Source organism: Bombus terrestris, chromosome 6, assembly GCF_910591885.1.
Source record: "Bombus terrestris chromosome 6, iyBomTerr1.2, whole genome shotgun sequence".
NCBI lineage: Eukaryota > Metazoa > Arthropoda > Insecta > Hymenoptera > Apidae > Bombus > Bombus terrestris.
In genome coordinates this window covers 2,846,338-2,862,874 of record NC_063274.1, presented here as the reverse complement: position 1 = coordinate 2,862,874, position 16,537 = coordinate 2,846,338, and the positions used below count along the sequence as shown (strand labels likewise).

Genomic DNA, 16,537 nt, shown 5'->3' with positions numbered 1-16,537 from the left:
TTTTATTTCGCTCTCGAGCCAGTAAAATAACACCGGCTGCCGGAATTGCGCGGAAAAAGTGCTCATTTGCAGATCCCACGCCTCCGGACCACACCGACCGCCATATCATCTCCCTCTTTGTATGAATATCGTTAAACTTTTCGTCCCGAAATGCAAAGACCGACCGCCATAAACTGGAATCACCGACAAAGGAACCCTTAATAAGGGGTCACTTTTCCTCTGTTCCTTGTTCTACTACCTTGTCACAACGAGAGACGTTACCATTAGACGTTGCCAGATTCTTGCTCGATCAAACAAATACCAGCTACTTCTGATCTTCTACTTTTACCTTTTCATTGTTGTATCTCGTGGTTATTATTTCTTGTATACTTACGCTTCGATTACTGTTGGGGTTATTAGATGTATAAAGAGAGAAAACGCGTGGATAAAGTGTAAGGTAGAAAATATATATTTAATAGAGATAAAGTGTAATAATAAGTAGCAATACAATTTGAGCTGGTCGAGATCCGCACGCTAGCAGTGTTACCTTATAACTGAAAAACCCCGAAGCCAACGTCGCCTGTCTATTGTTTATGGTCTGCCTTCGTGCCAATCTTTTGTCTATATGCTGTCGACGGCTTCGGCGCTTGAGAAAACTAAAAAGACCAGATGTAGAGTTTTCGTGGAAGTGGTGACCACTTTAACAATCACAATACTAATATTTAGACGTATAAGGTGGACCAATAGATAATTCTATGGGAAATGATACACGTGGCATTGTACGCGTTAATGGAACTTGACGAGTGTTCCTAAGTTAATTTATTTCACCTTCCTGACACCGACACGCACCGCGGAATTCCACAAAGTACGACTTATCGACATTCTAATTTAGTCGTGCGAACTTCGAAGGGCAAGGATAAAGATTGGAAAGACGAGCCCCTAGAGTTTGATATTTCTTCAAGGTCGTTACGAAGAGTTTCCGCAAAGACAAATGAACCGGAATCCCCCTGATTTTACACGACCACGGGACTTTAGCGAGAGGATTTCCTTCGATGCTTCAACGTACCTGTTCGTCGTCCCTTTCGCCGCACACGGTCCTCGCAATTACTGCGATTAAATCGAGTTAACCAATTACATCGCTCTTTCCAGCCCGGATCGAAAATCTTGCAAACTTTGTATGAATCTCGTCTCGTCAACTTCTTTCATAGTGTGAGTTATTTCATTGATCGATTGAAATTGTTTACATATTGAAACGATGTTAAGCGATAATGAATTGTGATGTAAGTTTAACGTTAAGAGAGAAGCATTTTCTTTCGTTTAAATATGAAATCTAGTATAGGGATCGCTTGATAGAATGCTGAAACAGGATAATAATTGATGAAATCGTGTACACTACGTTATAACGCGTGATAAATGTTCTTCAATATTAATACAGAATACTAATTGCGATAATAATGGCATTAAACGCATGTTAAAGCGAGGGCAGCATGTGTAATTATCAAATTTCCTCGTGCTTTCGTAACGATGTGGAATAATCGTATTCGAAAGTATCTAATACAAACGTTCGAAGCGATAAAGAGTATTTAAATTGGATCGTTTAAAATTAACGATAAATTGTAAATAATAAATTATTCAAAATACGAAAGGAACAATTTACAGTGTTCGTTAAGCACTGGATAACATAATATTTCAACAGACGATGATACGTACACATGTCCTGAAAATTATTATTCACATCGGTTTACATGAAACCTATTACGACGTAATGATACAAAATTATATTCAACAACAGCGTATATACACCATATCTTCCTCTTGTTTAATCATTTCCCGTTTCATTCAAAAAATTCATATCTCTTTGTATAAATAAAAGTATATTTACTAGCATATTACGTTCAACAGCAAATTAAATCTAACTTATTAATGCTATTCTTCTCGTCTACAATCTACCTAGACACAAAATAACGTTAATATAATGGTCGAAGCATACAAACAACAAAAGCAACAAGCGGACGCTTCGTGCATCCTCTAACGAGCAGGCGATTAAAACGAAAATCCACGTGACCGCAAACGCTAACGTTATAATCCATTCAATGTCCGCGTACGCTTATTAGGGGTGCACGGGGTTGCAGTTTTGCAACGTGGCAGTTATAGACGCATGAACGTTCGCCATATTCAAGAAAGCAGAGCTGCGAGAGACAGGTATACGAGGGCGTATCCGACAAATTATCGCGTTTCGTTGCACGAGTCCGCGCACGGCCGCTCGTATTTATACGCGAAGAATAGGCAAACTGAATTGACAAGAAACAGAATCAACGTCGAATCGGACCGAACAGACGTCGGCGGAAATAATGGCTCAAAGATTCTGTTCTCGGCTTCTCACCAGTCGTTTCTATTGAGAGGGATCAGCTCGTCTGAAGCGTAATTACGTCGAGCAACGTCTCCAGAAGCCAGAGAGATTATCAACGGAACATGAAAGCAGACAAAAGCGTGTCGATTTTGTCGAGAATTAACCCGGTTAGGATATACGTATTCTGGCTTAAGGGAATGTCGATGTGGAGCAGAGACTCGTCGGCTCGATCAGCTAGTCTGGTACGAGCAGAATTACACGGATGATCAAGTGGTACGTGTATACGACGACACTTGATATACTTGATTAATTATGGTTGGTATAACGGATGTTAAACTTGCCATTTGTACTGGCAAGGAACGCTAAGCGATTGATGATACATTATGTATAAATATGGTGGAAGTATTATAAAACTGTCGATTTTGTAATCCCCAGCCTGGGAAATAGTATCTATAAAATTATGTACAACAGTAGGTGTTATCAAGATTAACGTTTCACGTGTTAACTGTTTTAAATACATTTTCAGAAAATTGGTTTAAGCAGCCAATGTCAGTAAAACTAGAATAGCAGCTGTTATTCCTTTCAAGTAAAAGGATAGTTTAGGAGATAACTAACAGATTCATAAGATTTTTAAATTATTCGTTTGTAAGATGACGGATAATCGGATGACTGTCAATTTCACGCTGTTTATGAGATTTTAAGTTACTTACAATTTGGATTGCTTGAATTCAGCAAACTCGACCGATCCGAACGAATCATAAATGTCAAACTTGCTTATACACTCGTTAAATAACTTAATAACGATTAAGTAACAGCTGCTAAATAAAAGCAGTTGCATGGATATTCCAATCCACGAATGTCGCAGTCTGGATTTATTCGAGAGCTATTATCGGCACTGGTTTCAAAATCGCTGTAACAATCAAACTGTCGTTTCGGACGTTCGCAGTCCGCGCGGAAGGACCCGTGACGTTTGAAAAGAGTCGAGAACGATACGAGTTAACGTTGACAGGGACTACGCCGCAAATTTTCCACGCTGCAACAGGTATTTGGGTGCTGTTTGCACGCGACCGTCCGCGGGTAAAGTTATACCCGTTGTCTAAGCATTTAGGCAATCCTTCGACCAGGCGAAACTTTTTTTAACCGCTCTGTCACGGACATTCGTCGAGAACAATTGAAACGAGCGAACGTGCGAATATTTGTTACTCGTTGTTTGTTACTTGTCGTCGGGAAAATCTGAAAAAGAGAACGTGTACGCGTTTCGATTTAACAGAGGGAAGAAACCAGAGGAATTCAACGAAACTACACGCGTCGCACGCTAAAGTCGTATCGAAGACGAAAACGGTCTCTTTGAATCTAAAATGCGGGAGTAACTGGAAAAGGTACGTGACACTCCGTACAATATGTATCGAATGGTTTCGTTTCCCTGCGGAAAATACGGAAGTGGTGAACGCGAAATTCAGGACACGATCTCCTTCATAGTTCCGATCTCCGGAGACGCCGCCACATTAAACTTACATAATTTGCTTGCGTTATGTTTTCCAGAATTTTCCGTCAAATCAAACATGAGAACACCACGAACATGGGAATGCCCTCCGATAGAGCGAGTAAAATGGATTCTTCCATGGAACATGAACGGTGAGTTAGCAAAACTTTTGTTACGCTTTTAAAGCGAAATTGATGTTCATATTTTACTATCGATCGACTCTATACCCTATACTCAACGAGACAAGCTCGATTTCCACTGATATTTATAAGATTTATAATTTTTGTGCAATTTGTAAATCGTATAATTTGCGCGTAATATAATAGTACGCTACGTTTGAACAGTTTCACAATGTTTTATGATCCGTTGTGAACATAAAACCATGGAGATAGAAATTGTTTTACTATTTTTGATTCGAACGAAGCGAATGAAAATACTTGAATTTACCACTAAGAATATCGTCATTGCATTTAGTATCTTAAAATAATTTCTCTATTTTAATACAATTTTTAATCGACAAATTTCATAATCTCGTAATAGTTCGTAACCCAGCCAAAGTTAGTCTAGTTTCATACGGTGCTTCCGATGTCTACTGATATTTCTGAACTGGAAGTAGTAGATAAAGGGAAAGAGAATCCTCGTGAAATTTTAGTAACCCTATAAAAGCGAATGTGTCCTCGCAAATCCGTATGCTTTTGGTCCCCTTCGATTCTTCGGGGCCTCAGATTTATCAAAGAACTTGTACGGTTCGATCCTTAGCCACCCCCGTAGTGTCTTTCTTAACGACGGTGCGATAGAATCAAAGCGTTCCGATCATCCGTTTTATTCCGGAATTCACTTGGCCGAATCACTTCGCAAATTTTCCCACTTCACCGAGCCGAGCGAAAACTCTGCTCGCAGCAATTCTCGCCGCTTCTTATCGACTATTCTTTCTTAAACCAATTTAATTCCCATCCCATTTTCGTTCCGATGCGATATAAAGCATTCGGTACGATATAAAATTCTGATAATTCCGATCTATTACGAATACTTATAACGGAGTACGAATGAGTGGTTGAGGACGATAAATCGATCAATTCTGGCAATACGGATTCGCAGAAGAAAGTAGAAGGCAATATTTTGCTTCGAATATTTTGCTTCGGTTATTAAATTTTACAAATCGATAATTCGGCAATTTCGATATTAAATAAGTAAATTATACAGAGAGCGATTCGTTTAGAAAAAGGATTTTGTAAATTAAAAATTATTTTTATCGATGCGATGAAACGATCACGGGAATCTCGATTGATGTAACGTAACGATAAAGTCGCTGACAGACTGCGGATGTTTACGCAGATTTATATTTTTATTAACGCAACTAATAGTATTTAAATGAAGATCTGTCTCGCACGCTGCACGTAACCTATAACAAGTGCTTCACTTTGTATCTATGGTATATTTTTACATATTGCATTTCGCGTTTTACATATTTTTACATACATTTGAATTTTCCATAAACGTTCATATTCCTTTAATAGAAATCTATCGTTTGGCAAAGAAAGTAACAAAGAGTAACGTATAATATTGCAGACGATTCTATTCTATTCGTCTTTCTTTACGTTTAATCAACGAAGTATTCCGGAAGAAAAGGACGAAATTTAATTTTGCAGCTAAGGCTGCAAATAATCGTTAAACGATATAAGTCGAAACTTGGGCGAGAAATACGTTGAAACTTTATCCAATCGTTACTATCGCAAATGTCGGAGAAGAAAAGATAGTCGTGCAAAGTTCAACGTGTGGACATCTTCGAATAGAAGCGGATAAAGCTGATCCAAGCAGGCAGAGCTTCGCGTAGGAGATCAGAAATCGGCTTAAACCTCGATATTCCAGCGCGTTTCGATGAAAAGTGCAAAGCGTAGTACGTGCTATGCGAGAGAGGGTACCTAAGAATCCTAAAAGGATCCGAAGATCTCCAGGAATTCGGATACATTTTCGTATATGTCTCTTGAAGCCTCGGCTAGAAATTCCCTTAATGTGTCGGTTCTTAAGGAAATTCTTTCTAAACGATTTTACCTACAGTCCCTAGCCATTCAATCGGAGGATCACGCGGAGAAATTTCCCTTTTTTTTTGACTACCATATGTCGCATATACACGTAGCACGTTGAACTAACGAAGAAACTTAATACATTTTTTGTCGATAAAGATTCTAAGAAATTGAATCAAATAATAGAATCAAATCAAACGCTAGAACGATACTAGTACATGAAAACAAATTCCTTTCATATACGTCACATATATTACCTTTAACTATCGCAATCATTGATTCACAATTTGATAATTATAACTATTTTTACGCATTGCTAAGAAATTTAAATTATTTAAATTACAAAAATATATAGATTACATACAAAGATATATGTATGTATTAAATATTTTGAAAGTATTCACAGCAGTGCCTTAAGCGAATCAAGATAGATTGAAATATTATTAGTGAATCAAATCTCTGTATTTCTTCACTCGTATTAATAAAAATGTGAAATAATCACATAAACGTCTACAGTTTATCAATAACTGTGCGCAATTAAATATTCCTCTCTCTTTATATCTGTTTCTCTAAAAAGCATTCTAATTTCAAGTCGTCCAATCGGTTCCAACGTACAAGAAATTCGATCGGCAATGCAAAACATCCTGAAAGCAAAGCCAAAGAACGATCTTCGCTGAAGCAAAAGAAGAATTTTGTTTGAATCTGAGGCAGCATATCAATTTTCGTTCTGCCAGTGATCTTCGACTCTGTGATCAAAACGATCGCCCCATCTTCCACGAAGATATTTTACCAGGCGATGCTATGGTCGAGTTAGAGGATTTTGGAACGTGACCCGATTTCTGACCCTCTAGTCTCGGGATGTAATCATCGTTTGATGCTCGAGGGACGAGAACGAAGGAAGACAACAAAGAAGGGGAAGGATTATGGACAGAATGGACGAAGAACCGTGGTCGAGAATGAGATTTAGTTGGAGCCCGGGAATGCAAGGCAACAATCACGGACGATTGAATCGGCCGCACGAGAGATATCGATTGGCAGGACCAGCCGATACCATCTTGTTTCGAACAGCGCCGACGAAAAAGGAAGCACAGGCAGTTTGTAATTCGTTGTAATTGGTTCTTTCGCTTCGGTTGACTCCAGTTCTTTGCGAGTCTTCGGATTTAAGAGCCCCGCTTGCGACTTCAGCGATTGCGACGACGATGCTATTGTCCTCGAGTTTTAATCCCCGATCCGTTAGATTCCAAGGAATTTCGAATAATTGGATGAGATTAACTTTATAGAGAAATCGATTAGCGATCGTTTAACAAAATCTTAAAACTGACAAGCGTGTCTGAAAGATACGAAAGAAGTTCCAAACGAGTATTTGTAATTCATTGGTGTAAAATCGAACTTTTTTGTTGCATAGTTGAACCGTTTTTTTCTTTTTTTTAAATAAATTTTATATCGTAAATACGATCGTAAAACTTAATCGTAATGATCTATGGCACGTAGTATGATTATAGTTCTCTGGTTACAAGCAATATTTTGTAGCAATACTTTGAAGTGTACTGACCGACCACAACGATGTTTCACTCCAAACGACTGCTTTTGATAATTTTGTTTGACTAAATCACGTTGTTGAATTCCGCTATTACGTTAGTAGAAAATACAGGTAGAATAATGAACGCCATTGATTGGTCGATCAAATAGAATTCTAGAATTAAATAAATTACATTGAATTCGGTACCGAGAGACATCTAAAGGTACGGAGGGAAATAAAATGAGCAAGAACCGCTAACTAATTTTACCAAAGCAACTAATATGTATCACAATCCGTGTATCCGGCTCGTGTGTACAATAATTGTACGTGTTCTCGATTCACACGTGTTCGTATTTACAAAGCTGTAATACAAAACCAGGATGCACTATCTTTAGTAACAGCCAAGTCTTGTACACTACGTATAATCCACCAGTAATATACTTTGTAATGTCATATCGTAGTACCTTTATAGTGCCATATCATAGCTTTACACACCGGAAGACATATCTATACACGCATTCTCTCAAATTTACTGCTTTACATTTGCATACGTCAGACACAGATCCGCCTCTCTCACATTTTACAAAGAATTTTGGCACCATTCTCTGTTACCTTATGCTCGACCGTTTAAAATGCTTATCCTCTACAGGAAGACCACGCAGAGAAAACGTAATAGCTCTATTTTTGTTGTCTTTTCAACTTGTATGCCATTTAGCTAAGTTTTCGTACGATGAAATAATATTCGATTTTTAATTTAACAGTTCGAATCTTATTCGCACCTTCTCCCCTTAAAAATGCTAGTGTTTATTTAAAAATAGTGGTCGATAGAAAATTTAAAAACGGTGGTACGTGTTCACAGAGAAAGAATAGAAGAGAAGTTCCTAAGATACCGTTTTAATAATATATATTGATATTTACAACTTGTTTCACTTGTTATCTTCAATTGCTATTATTTAAGTAAAAAATTACAGTGGAAGAATTCAAGAATTCCCGGAACGAGACAAGGGGGCAGAATGAGAAGGGAATTGAAGATCGAGGCAAAGAAAACAGGAGAACGAGGCAGAAGGAAGTTTCTCGTCTGTGTGGCAATGGGCGAGAGACGCACGAATGTATTTGGGAGTTTACGAACTTAGAGAAGGGTTTTACTTATGTATTAGTTCATCACAGAAACGACTATTGCCGAGACGGATCCAGCTGCGCCCTTTTTACACCAACCTTTCTTTCCCTTGCTCTTTTCCACTCTGTTGTTTTAAGTATTTATGAAAAACATTAAAGCCCCGAAACATAGACTCGAATACGAACGTTGACGAAAATGTCGACGATAATATATCGAATGAGTTCACGCTGGGATATACCGAATGGATATTACAGTAGAACTCCATTTATCCGATCTTGTCAGGGGACAAATAATTTATATACAATAATTGGAGTTTATGTAACAGAAACGTACCATTTTTCGTTTACGTAATACGAGCTGGCGTTCAGATAAGTGAATCGAAGCAGCAAAAGTGCAGTTAATCAGGCATTAACTAAAATTTCGTTCAAATAAATACAGTTCTACTATACTCGATTCTGAAAGTTAATTTGCGCCGCATCATTGTTTTCTCTGTTTATCCATAACCCAGCGTGTGTATGTAAAATTCTTCGTACGTGAACGAATTTGAAAGAAACACTTTATACGATCGTATAGCAGATATTTACAAAACAGCAGAGTTTAAATGAAACGTGTTTAACATATGTTTCGAGATGAATTACGAGCTCGTATTTCCAACGTGAAGGAAACCGTACAAGATAATTAAGTACATGTAATTGCTGTGGAAAATGACGTCGATTTCCCGTGCGCTATACAAGTTTCAAAGCTTTTCATTGCAATTACGCAAGAAAGCACGCCTCAACCACGTGAAACGTGTAAATTTCATAGACGTTATTCCAATCTCCCAGTTCTAATCTTCTAATTTTAAATATCTCACAAAACGTGCCTTCTGTTTTTCATCTTACTATGACTTTCATGTTCATGTGACGTACTAATTAACAAAATGATCGCCAGAAATAAAATACACACGCTACTAAATTACGTTTACCAAATTATTAATAAATAACAGTTATTCTCGCAATTTACAAATATTCTGTCAACTATTCCAAAGTAATTTTCATCGCGTAAGCATCAAACGCGTGTTTTCATCCAGAGCAGAGGTGAAAAAGGCCCTATGCGGGAAGAGTGACAATTGCGAGGAATTCCTGGGACGTTAAGGCGTCGCGTCGGTGGCAAAGCTCGTAAACGAGCGACGAGATAATAGATTAGATTGCCGGCGATGCGTTTAACGCGAAGTCCGGTCACGTTGGCGTTAAACGTATAGCGAATGCCATTTTATGCACGCGGCTATGCAACGAACGAACTCGACGAACGTTCTAGAAAATCGTGAGTAGTGGCGGTCGTCGAGACTCTTAAAGGTTCATCTTCAAATATTTAATGAAGCCTCGCACGGGCCTATTACATTTTTAACGCTCGCCGCCCACTCCAAACTCGTATCCGTGACGAGAAGGATTTATAAGCTTCTCAACGACGAATAAGACAAAAAAACGTAAAAGCTGGAAGGGAAAAATGGAAATTTCCGAACAACCGCATAATTAGATGGAAAAGATAAATTCGGAGACGTCTAACAGTGCGTACTCGAGTCGACACTGTCCAGATGTTAACTTAATAATACATCGTTTGGGATCAAATTTTTTTTGCATCATCAGCTCCTTTTTTTTCTTTTACCCTAATGTTCTTTCCGTGTACCGAGATTTTTTTTCATTTTTTAACGGATTCGCCTACCCACGCTGTCCTGTGACCTTTCTTCGTGCCACATACGTATCAATTTTTCCCTCTTTTTCTCTTTTTTCTGACAATACGAATTTACATTACCGGTCATAACATTCCGGATAGTTTAATCAAATTCTAGTAAGAATATAATACAAATTTGTAGCATCGCGTACAAATTAATGGCAGATTAAGATAATTTTTATGTGAAATTAATTGACAGTATATTAAATGTTTTAAATGAGAAGCAAAATCGGAGAAACGTGACTTATATTTTTCGTTTGTGTATCAAAAATGAATCGATGTTTAAATATTTTTGGCTTATGTACGTATTTGGATTTAGCTATTAGCATTTTCATTTATATACTCATGGTGGACGATAGCCTATCGCCACGTGCTATGGAAAATGATGCGTCATATCGGACTAGAATCTGATAGAAAGTAATCCAGTGACTAACAGCCGAAAAGTATTTATTTCGTTCTAACGTCCCTACTACGTACGAAGAAATTGAAGTTTATAATATTTCCAGTAGCATTTCCGTCTGCTGGTTAAATCTGCATATTTCACGGGTAAAATTCTCGAATGTTGTTAGGGCGGTTTCACGATCGAAGTTCCGCGGCAAAAGGAAAGCCGGACCAGGGAAAAGGGGAGAGTAGAAAACGCTGTTAGCCTGTGTTCCCTGCACGAGAAAACGTAATTTCACGTATTAACCGCCAACAAGGTTGTTCCTCTCAACTATCTAACCAGCTGCAGATATACCCGCGTAAAGACAGAAAGAAGTTCCAAGCCACGGACTTTTACACGCTTCGTTATGATTTCAACTCGAAGAACCAGCACCGAGACCGCTTTATTTTCTTAAGTCTTCGCGTCGCTTTCATTCCCTGTTTTTACCGCATAAAGCACAAGTTTCAACGGAATGAAAGGATATATAGCAAGCCCCGACCATGTTCCAAACCATCTCTTATTTTCAATATTTACCTCCGTTTTGCCGGCAAATAAACAGTTTCAACGCGTACTGAATTTCATTCCTGTACAAAATATATAATTGTTTCGCCGTACTCCTTATAGTTAGCTCCGGTAGTAAGAAAAGGTAGATTTCCCCTTAGACAAACGTAACTTTCCGTTGCCGGTGTAACGAGATTGCGTTCGCTTCATACAACACGTTAATCGCGACTTTCTTATATACCCTATCCAGATCCGAAAAACGCGCGCACCATAGCCAAGGTAGAAAATGCGTTTTCCACCGTAGCTCCTCGCGCGGAACGCCCCCATTTATTCGTAAGACGGTCACGTATTACTTTAGTCGGCTGGTAGCCGCGTTACCTCGGGCCGCGGTAAATCAACTAAGCGTTTCCGTGTACATATATTTCGATGTTTATGGCCTCGCGTTATCCATCGAATTTCTTTTACCTTCTTTTTTACTCCCTTTGCTTTCCTCGCCTCGTACTTCCGCAGTATCGTCGGCTTATTTTCCGCCTGATGTAAGCTCGCTGCCGCTTGCATCCGCCTACGCGCCGAAGAGCCATGGAACCAACTACGCCCGCGTTTACTCGCTTAGCGTGGTGGCTAGTAAACGGACCGCGTGCTCGTAAAATGCGGCGATCGCAAGACCGCAATAAAGACTTCGAGTTGGTCGTGTGTTAGAGATAGAAGCGCGAAAGCGAGCAACGCTTGGCATGTGGGCAGAGGGATGAAGGGAAGAGAAGGGTTGGAGGATCCTGCAGAAGTGCACCCCGTGGACCGGTGCCAGCGGCCAGCAGCTACTCTCGTGCTCATTGCATCGAACCTCCAGTCGTACGTAAAGGGATCGGTATTTATGGTACTGCCACATTGATTCGTGTAAAGCCGACGGTACTTGACCTCTTCAACGTAAAGTAGTAGCCGGTCGAAACCACGAATGAATTCGGTTTACTCGCCGTCTACCGGTGGATACGTTGCACGTGTTGGCCCTTCGTGGATAGAGACATTAGCAAGGGTTACTTTATGTACAAGCCGATCCGGCCGCGTTGAAAATTTCATCTGGAACGCGAATTTGCGGCCGACCCAAACTGCGAGCGCATCCTCTGCAATACATAAGCTAATGGCTGAATGTATCTTGCTTTCTGCTTCTATCTGTCTGCTTCCTCTTTGTTATTGGCTTTTAATTACCTCTGTCGCGTTCTTTCGGTCGTTTTCCACTCGATTGCAAATTTTCTAACGTTGGAAGATATCTCCAGTTTGAATAGAATATGAGATAATTCTTATTGGTATGCACGGTTTTTCCTTTCAATTTACGTCAAATCTTCGTGTCAATCTTCGTGACATCTGGTGTTGAAGTATATCAGTTTTTAAGAGGAGAATTGATATCCGAAGGGAGAATAATTATTCGAGGATTTGATTACTCGATCGATACGAAGCGTTAATATAATACGATGAAATGTAAATAACGCGCGGCGAGGTTAAGAATGCCGTTTTTACCTTATCCTATTACGGTAATTTTGTTACATTCGTTTAATACGATCCCTCGCGCAGGTGATACACTCCCGAAACTCCCATACGTGTCATAATAAATTCCGGTAATTTGTGCGCCGGCCGCAATGAATTTCACGCGTGTTATTTCCATAGCCGCGTCTCCGGAAAAATATGGCGATGCGAGATAACGAGCGAACAAAATATGCACACCGTCCGGTAAAAATGCTTCCCACGCTTGGAAAATTGTTCGATCGACAAGACCGATTTTAGAACCGATTAATCTGCCGCTCAATACCAGTTAATAGAGAACTAGGTTCTACCCAATAGAGTCTATCAATTTCTCTAGCAAAACCGAGCAGGATCAACAACTTTATTCTGATATACCGGTAGTTATCTGTGATTTTGATATTAAATTAAATCTTGACAAAAATAAATAAGTGCTTCAAAGATGATTGTAAGCGATAACGTAGTCGCGATGATGCAATCCTTCGAGTATAATTTTCAGTTAAATATCCATCAATTTCTCTTCCTTTTTTCATCGCCTTTCATCGTCTCTTTCAGCGAAGAGAAAATTTTTGAAAAATATCCATCTAGAGTTTTCCCAACTTGAGTTTTAGAACGAGCCTCTCTGTATTTAAGGCAGTTCAAGAAAATGTATTTGCCGATAAATCAGCAACTACAAGCGTCAGAAATTAATGTTAAATCTTTGTTGAAAAATCCTTTCTTGGTGAGATCACCAAGGTGGTTTCCTGATACGAATAACTTGAATTCGAGTAATTCGAATAAATAGAACGAGGCTGGAGAATGAAAAATAATATGAAACACGTTCAACGAAGCAGATATTTCGTAAGTAAAGATGGAAGCAAGCGGGAAAGGGTCGTCACAGGTGGCGTTGACATAGAAACGGGATATAAACGAAACAATCTACGTGGTTCGTTCGGTGATAGATGGTTGCCGTGGAAATCTGGCCAGAAGCCGACGGAGAGGAGAAAATTGGTAGGGGATGGAAAATTATATGTTAGCCGGCCAAATATCTGACGCGATTATAACTTGATCTAAGTTGAGCCCGGCATGGTACCTGCGTGATCTCCGTGGCAACTAACACAGCCGAGAAATCTACAAGTGCACCGACGTGCTTCCGCTTCGTAGGAGACAATTCGATCTGGCCCCGAGGACTCTTGCCCGAAAACAGCACACCCAACCCTGACTGGATATCCTTATTAATTACAACACCGGGTTAAGTTGAATTGTCTCCGTTCCCATTTGCGGTTACCAAGGACGGACTAATTACCGGCAAGTTACATCTCTCGCAGCCGACACCTTCTTAGTTCCAATTATTAAGACATCACGATTTTCGTCGACGGCTGGCTAAACTAGTATAAAGGAATAGTTATCGTTATACGAAATTACACCACTTACGAAATTATTACTTGTCGAAGGTATCGAGTTTTAAACTCGAATGTTTCAACTGTCGAGTTTTTACATCTGAAAAGTGAAAAATGTCTTGTACTTGGTTTAATGCAAACGCGGTTCAATGTAGGAAATTATTATTTAAGATATATAAAAGAATATAAGAGAATATAAAATTGAAAACTGGAAAATCTAAACTATCGAGCTTCTACGTTTGAAACTTGAGGAATTTCTTGCACTTCGTGCATTTCGATAGGAAGATTTCAAAAGAGGAACGAGATAGTAAGTTAAAGTATACCTGGCTACTTGAAGTGGATCTTTCTAGTGAAGAAAAGTATAGTTTATATTTTAATAGTAGTGTCAACAGAGCAACCTAAGTGAAACACGAGCAAACTATGAAATATTGATATTTATCTTTTATAAAAAAAGGATTAAAAGTATGTATCTTTTATATAGAATGCCAAAAATACAGGTGATTTTGAAAATAAAGAGATACTTATATTCTAAAACATTAATTTTGAATTCTTCGTTATTTCATCACGTTATCGAAGGATAGTTAATTTTATGTTTCTGATCATCTACCGATACGTATTATAATTCTAAATACAGAATATTTCAATATTCAAAGATCAGCAACTCGAAGCAAGTACATACATACACATCGAGATGGAAATACCTTCGCAATATGTGCACTTCAGTTTTTGGCGATGTATATAACGTTGTGTATACTTCTCCATTGTGGAAATTAGTTTCGAAGTGAAATTAATCTTGTGATGCGAAAGTTATTAATTGTAGCAAGCCTGTTCCATCCCATAAATATAAAACGGAATAAGTTTCGTGGTAACAGTTTGCAACAAGGGCCTATCTTGTATCCTTGCTGTTCAATTTTTCGGCCGTTTATCCTAAACGTTCGATACGTTAAAAGTTCTCATATCGAGTCGCCATTCTATTTTCGGTTCGCTGAAAGTGACGCGATTGACGCCTCCCTATCCATCTCGTCAACGTTTTGTAGAGGTCTTCTCGGGCACAGTATAGAATCCCTTTATCCCTCATCGAAACGACTTCAAATCTCTTCCCTCTCTTCCTTTGAAAATGACTTTTGGATATGCGTCTTATAAATCTCGAGAATACGCTTAGTCAGTGGAAATTGTTACGATATGTCAGTTTGATCGTGTCCGAAATATTTCAAAAATCACATAGATACCAGATTTATTAAAAAATATTTTAGCGTGTTGCGCTCGATGTGATATTGCGCTTTACCGGGAGCAATATTCTGAAATTAATTTTAAGTATACTATGCCTGACATGTGATTGAAATTAAATTCGTAAGGTGTGCAGAAAAATAGGATGGCAATGTTGGATTTAACATATATTATATATGAGGTGAATTATTATTAAACGTGTTGGTTTATTAAAGATCGCTTTAAGTACAAGTACTGACGTAGTGTACACCGATCGTAATCGTCGCTTCTACCGTTCGACTATACGCTCGCTATTCGACTCTATGACTGGCTATAATGATTGTCCTAGAGAGCACGTTCGTCTATTTGTATCGACCTGTGTTATTACAAAAAGTTCAAGTGTAACTCCGGTTGACGACTACAAAGAACAACGATAATATTTTGTCCGGAGTTTGTTTACCTTTGAACCTAGCAAGCCAAAACAACGTTGCCACTCCAAGGCACAACGATACGAGTCTTTTTCGATTCTTCCTTTGACTTATGTGCCGCTACATATATGTAGTACATATATGTAGTATGTATATCGGTCGAAAATGTACAAAACTTTTAGAAATTTTATCAACATCGTGATGAGACACGGTTATTATAATTATACTGGTAATATTTAAAATCAATCTGAAAATGTATATTCCCGTTCACAAGTGTCGGAGCAACGTTATCATCAGATACGATAGTTGATTTAAATTATTAAGAAAATGATTTATCGATAATAATTTTGCATTTGCGCAACATAACGATGCAAATCTTTATGAAGATCATTCGTATACGTCAGAAGATGAATACGTGTTAAAAATCGCAAATGTTGATCCTTGCGATTCTCTAACTTTTTAAATAAAATAAAAAGTGTATGATGTAAATACTAGTGAGCGATAGTAAGTATATGTAGAAAAATTTCTAGAGGATCGAACAACATTAATCAAACTATCCGCAAGATTTCTCGAACGAGACATGCCGCAAGGAGCAACATCTTCCAAACTTCGAAGTAACATGAATATCGCGTGAACAGTAGCGAGAATATAGCTGATAGCAAAGGAAGAAACTTTGTGCAATAGCACTGTTTGTAAGGAAACAAACTTCGATCGGATAATTATCAGGATCGCTGCCTTACGAATACTTGAACATAATTTATTTTGTATCACGTTGAACACAGATGCGTAATATTGCGGTTTCAACAAGTTTCGCGGCTATCCGCAAAGCGTATAATTTACCTATGGATAATCGTGAGTTTACTGTTTCTGTGACGGGTGGAGGAAGCCATTGCATCCCCTCTCTTTCG

At 38.6% G+C, this 16,537-nt stretch overlaps 1 long non-coding RNA gene across 2 annotated transcripts in view; it reads left to right on the top strand.

The window, feature by feature from the left end:
* The window catches only part of LOC125385259, a 50,485-nt gene extending 41,016 nt beyond the window's left edge, over positions 1–9,469 (top strand). The window contains exons 2-3 of one of the 2 annotated variants that reach the window (XR_007224336.1): positions 3,872–3,964; positions 8,327–9,469. This is a non-coding gene — a long non-coding RNA (uncharacterized LOC125385259). Of the gene's footprint in view, positions 1–3,871; positions 3,965–6,413; positions 8,150–8,326 lie in introns of those variants that run through there. The other variant, XR_007224335.1, reaches the window with a different exon arrangement.
* The last annotated feature ends 7,068 nt before the right edge of the window (positions 9,470–16,537 follow it).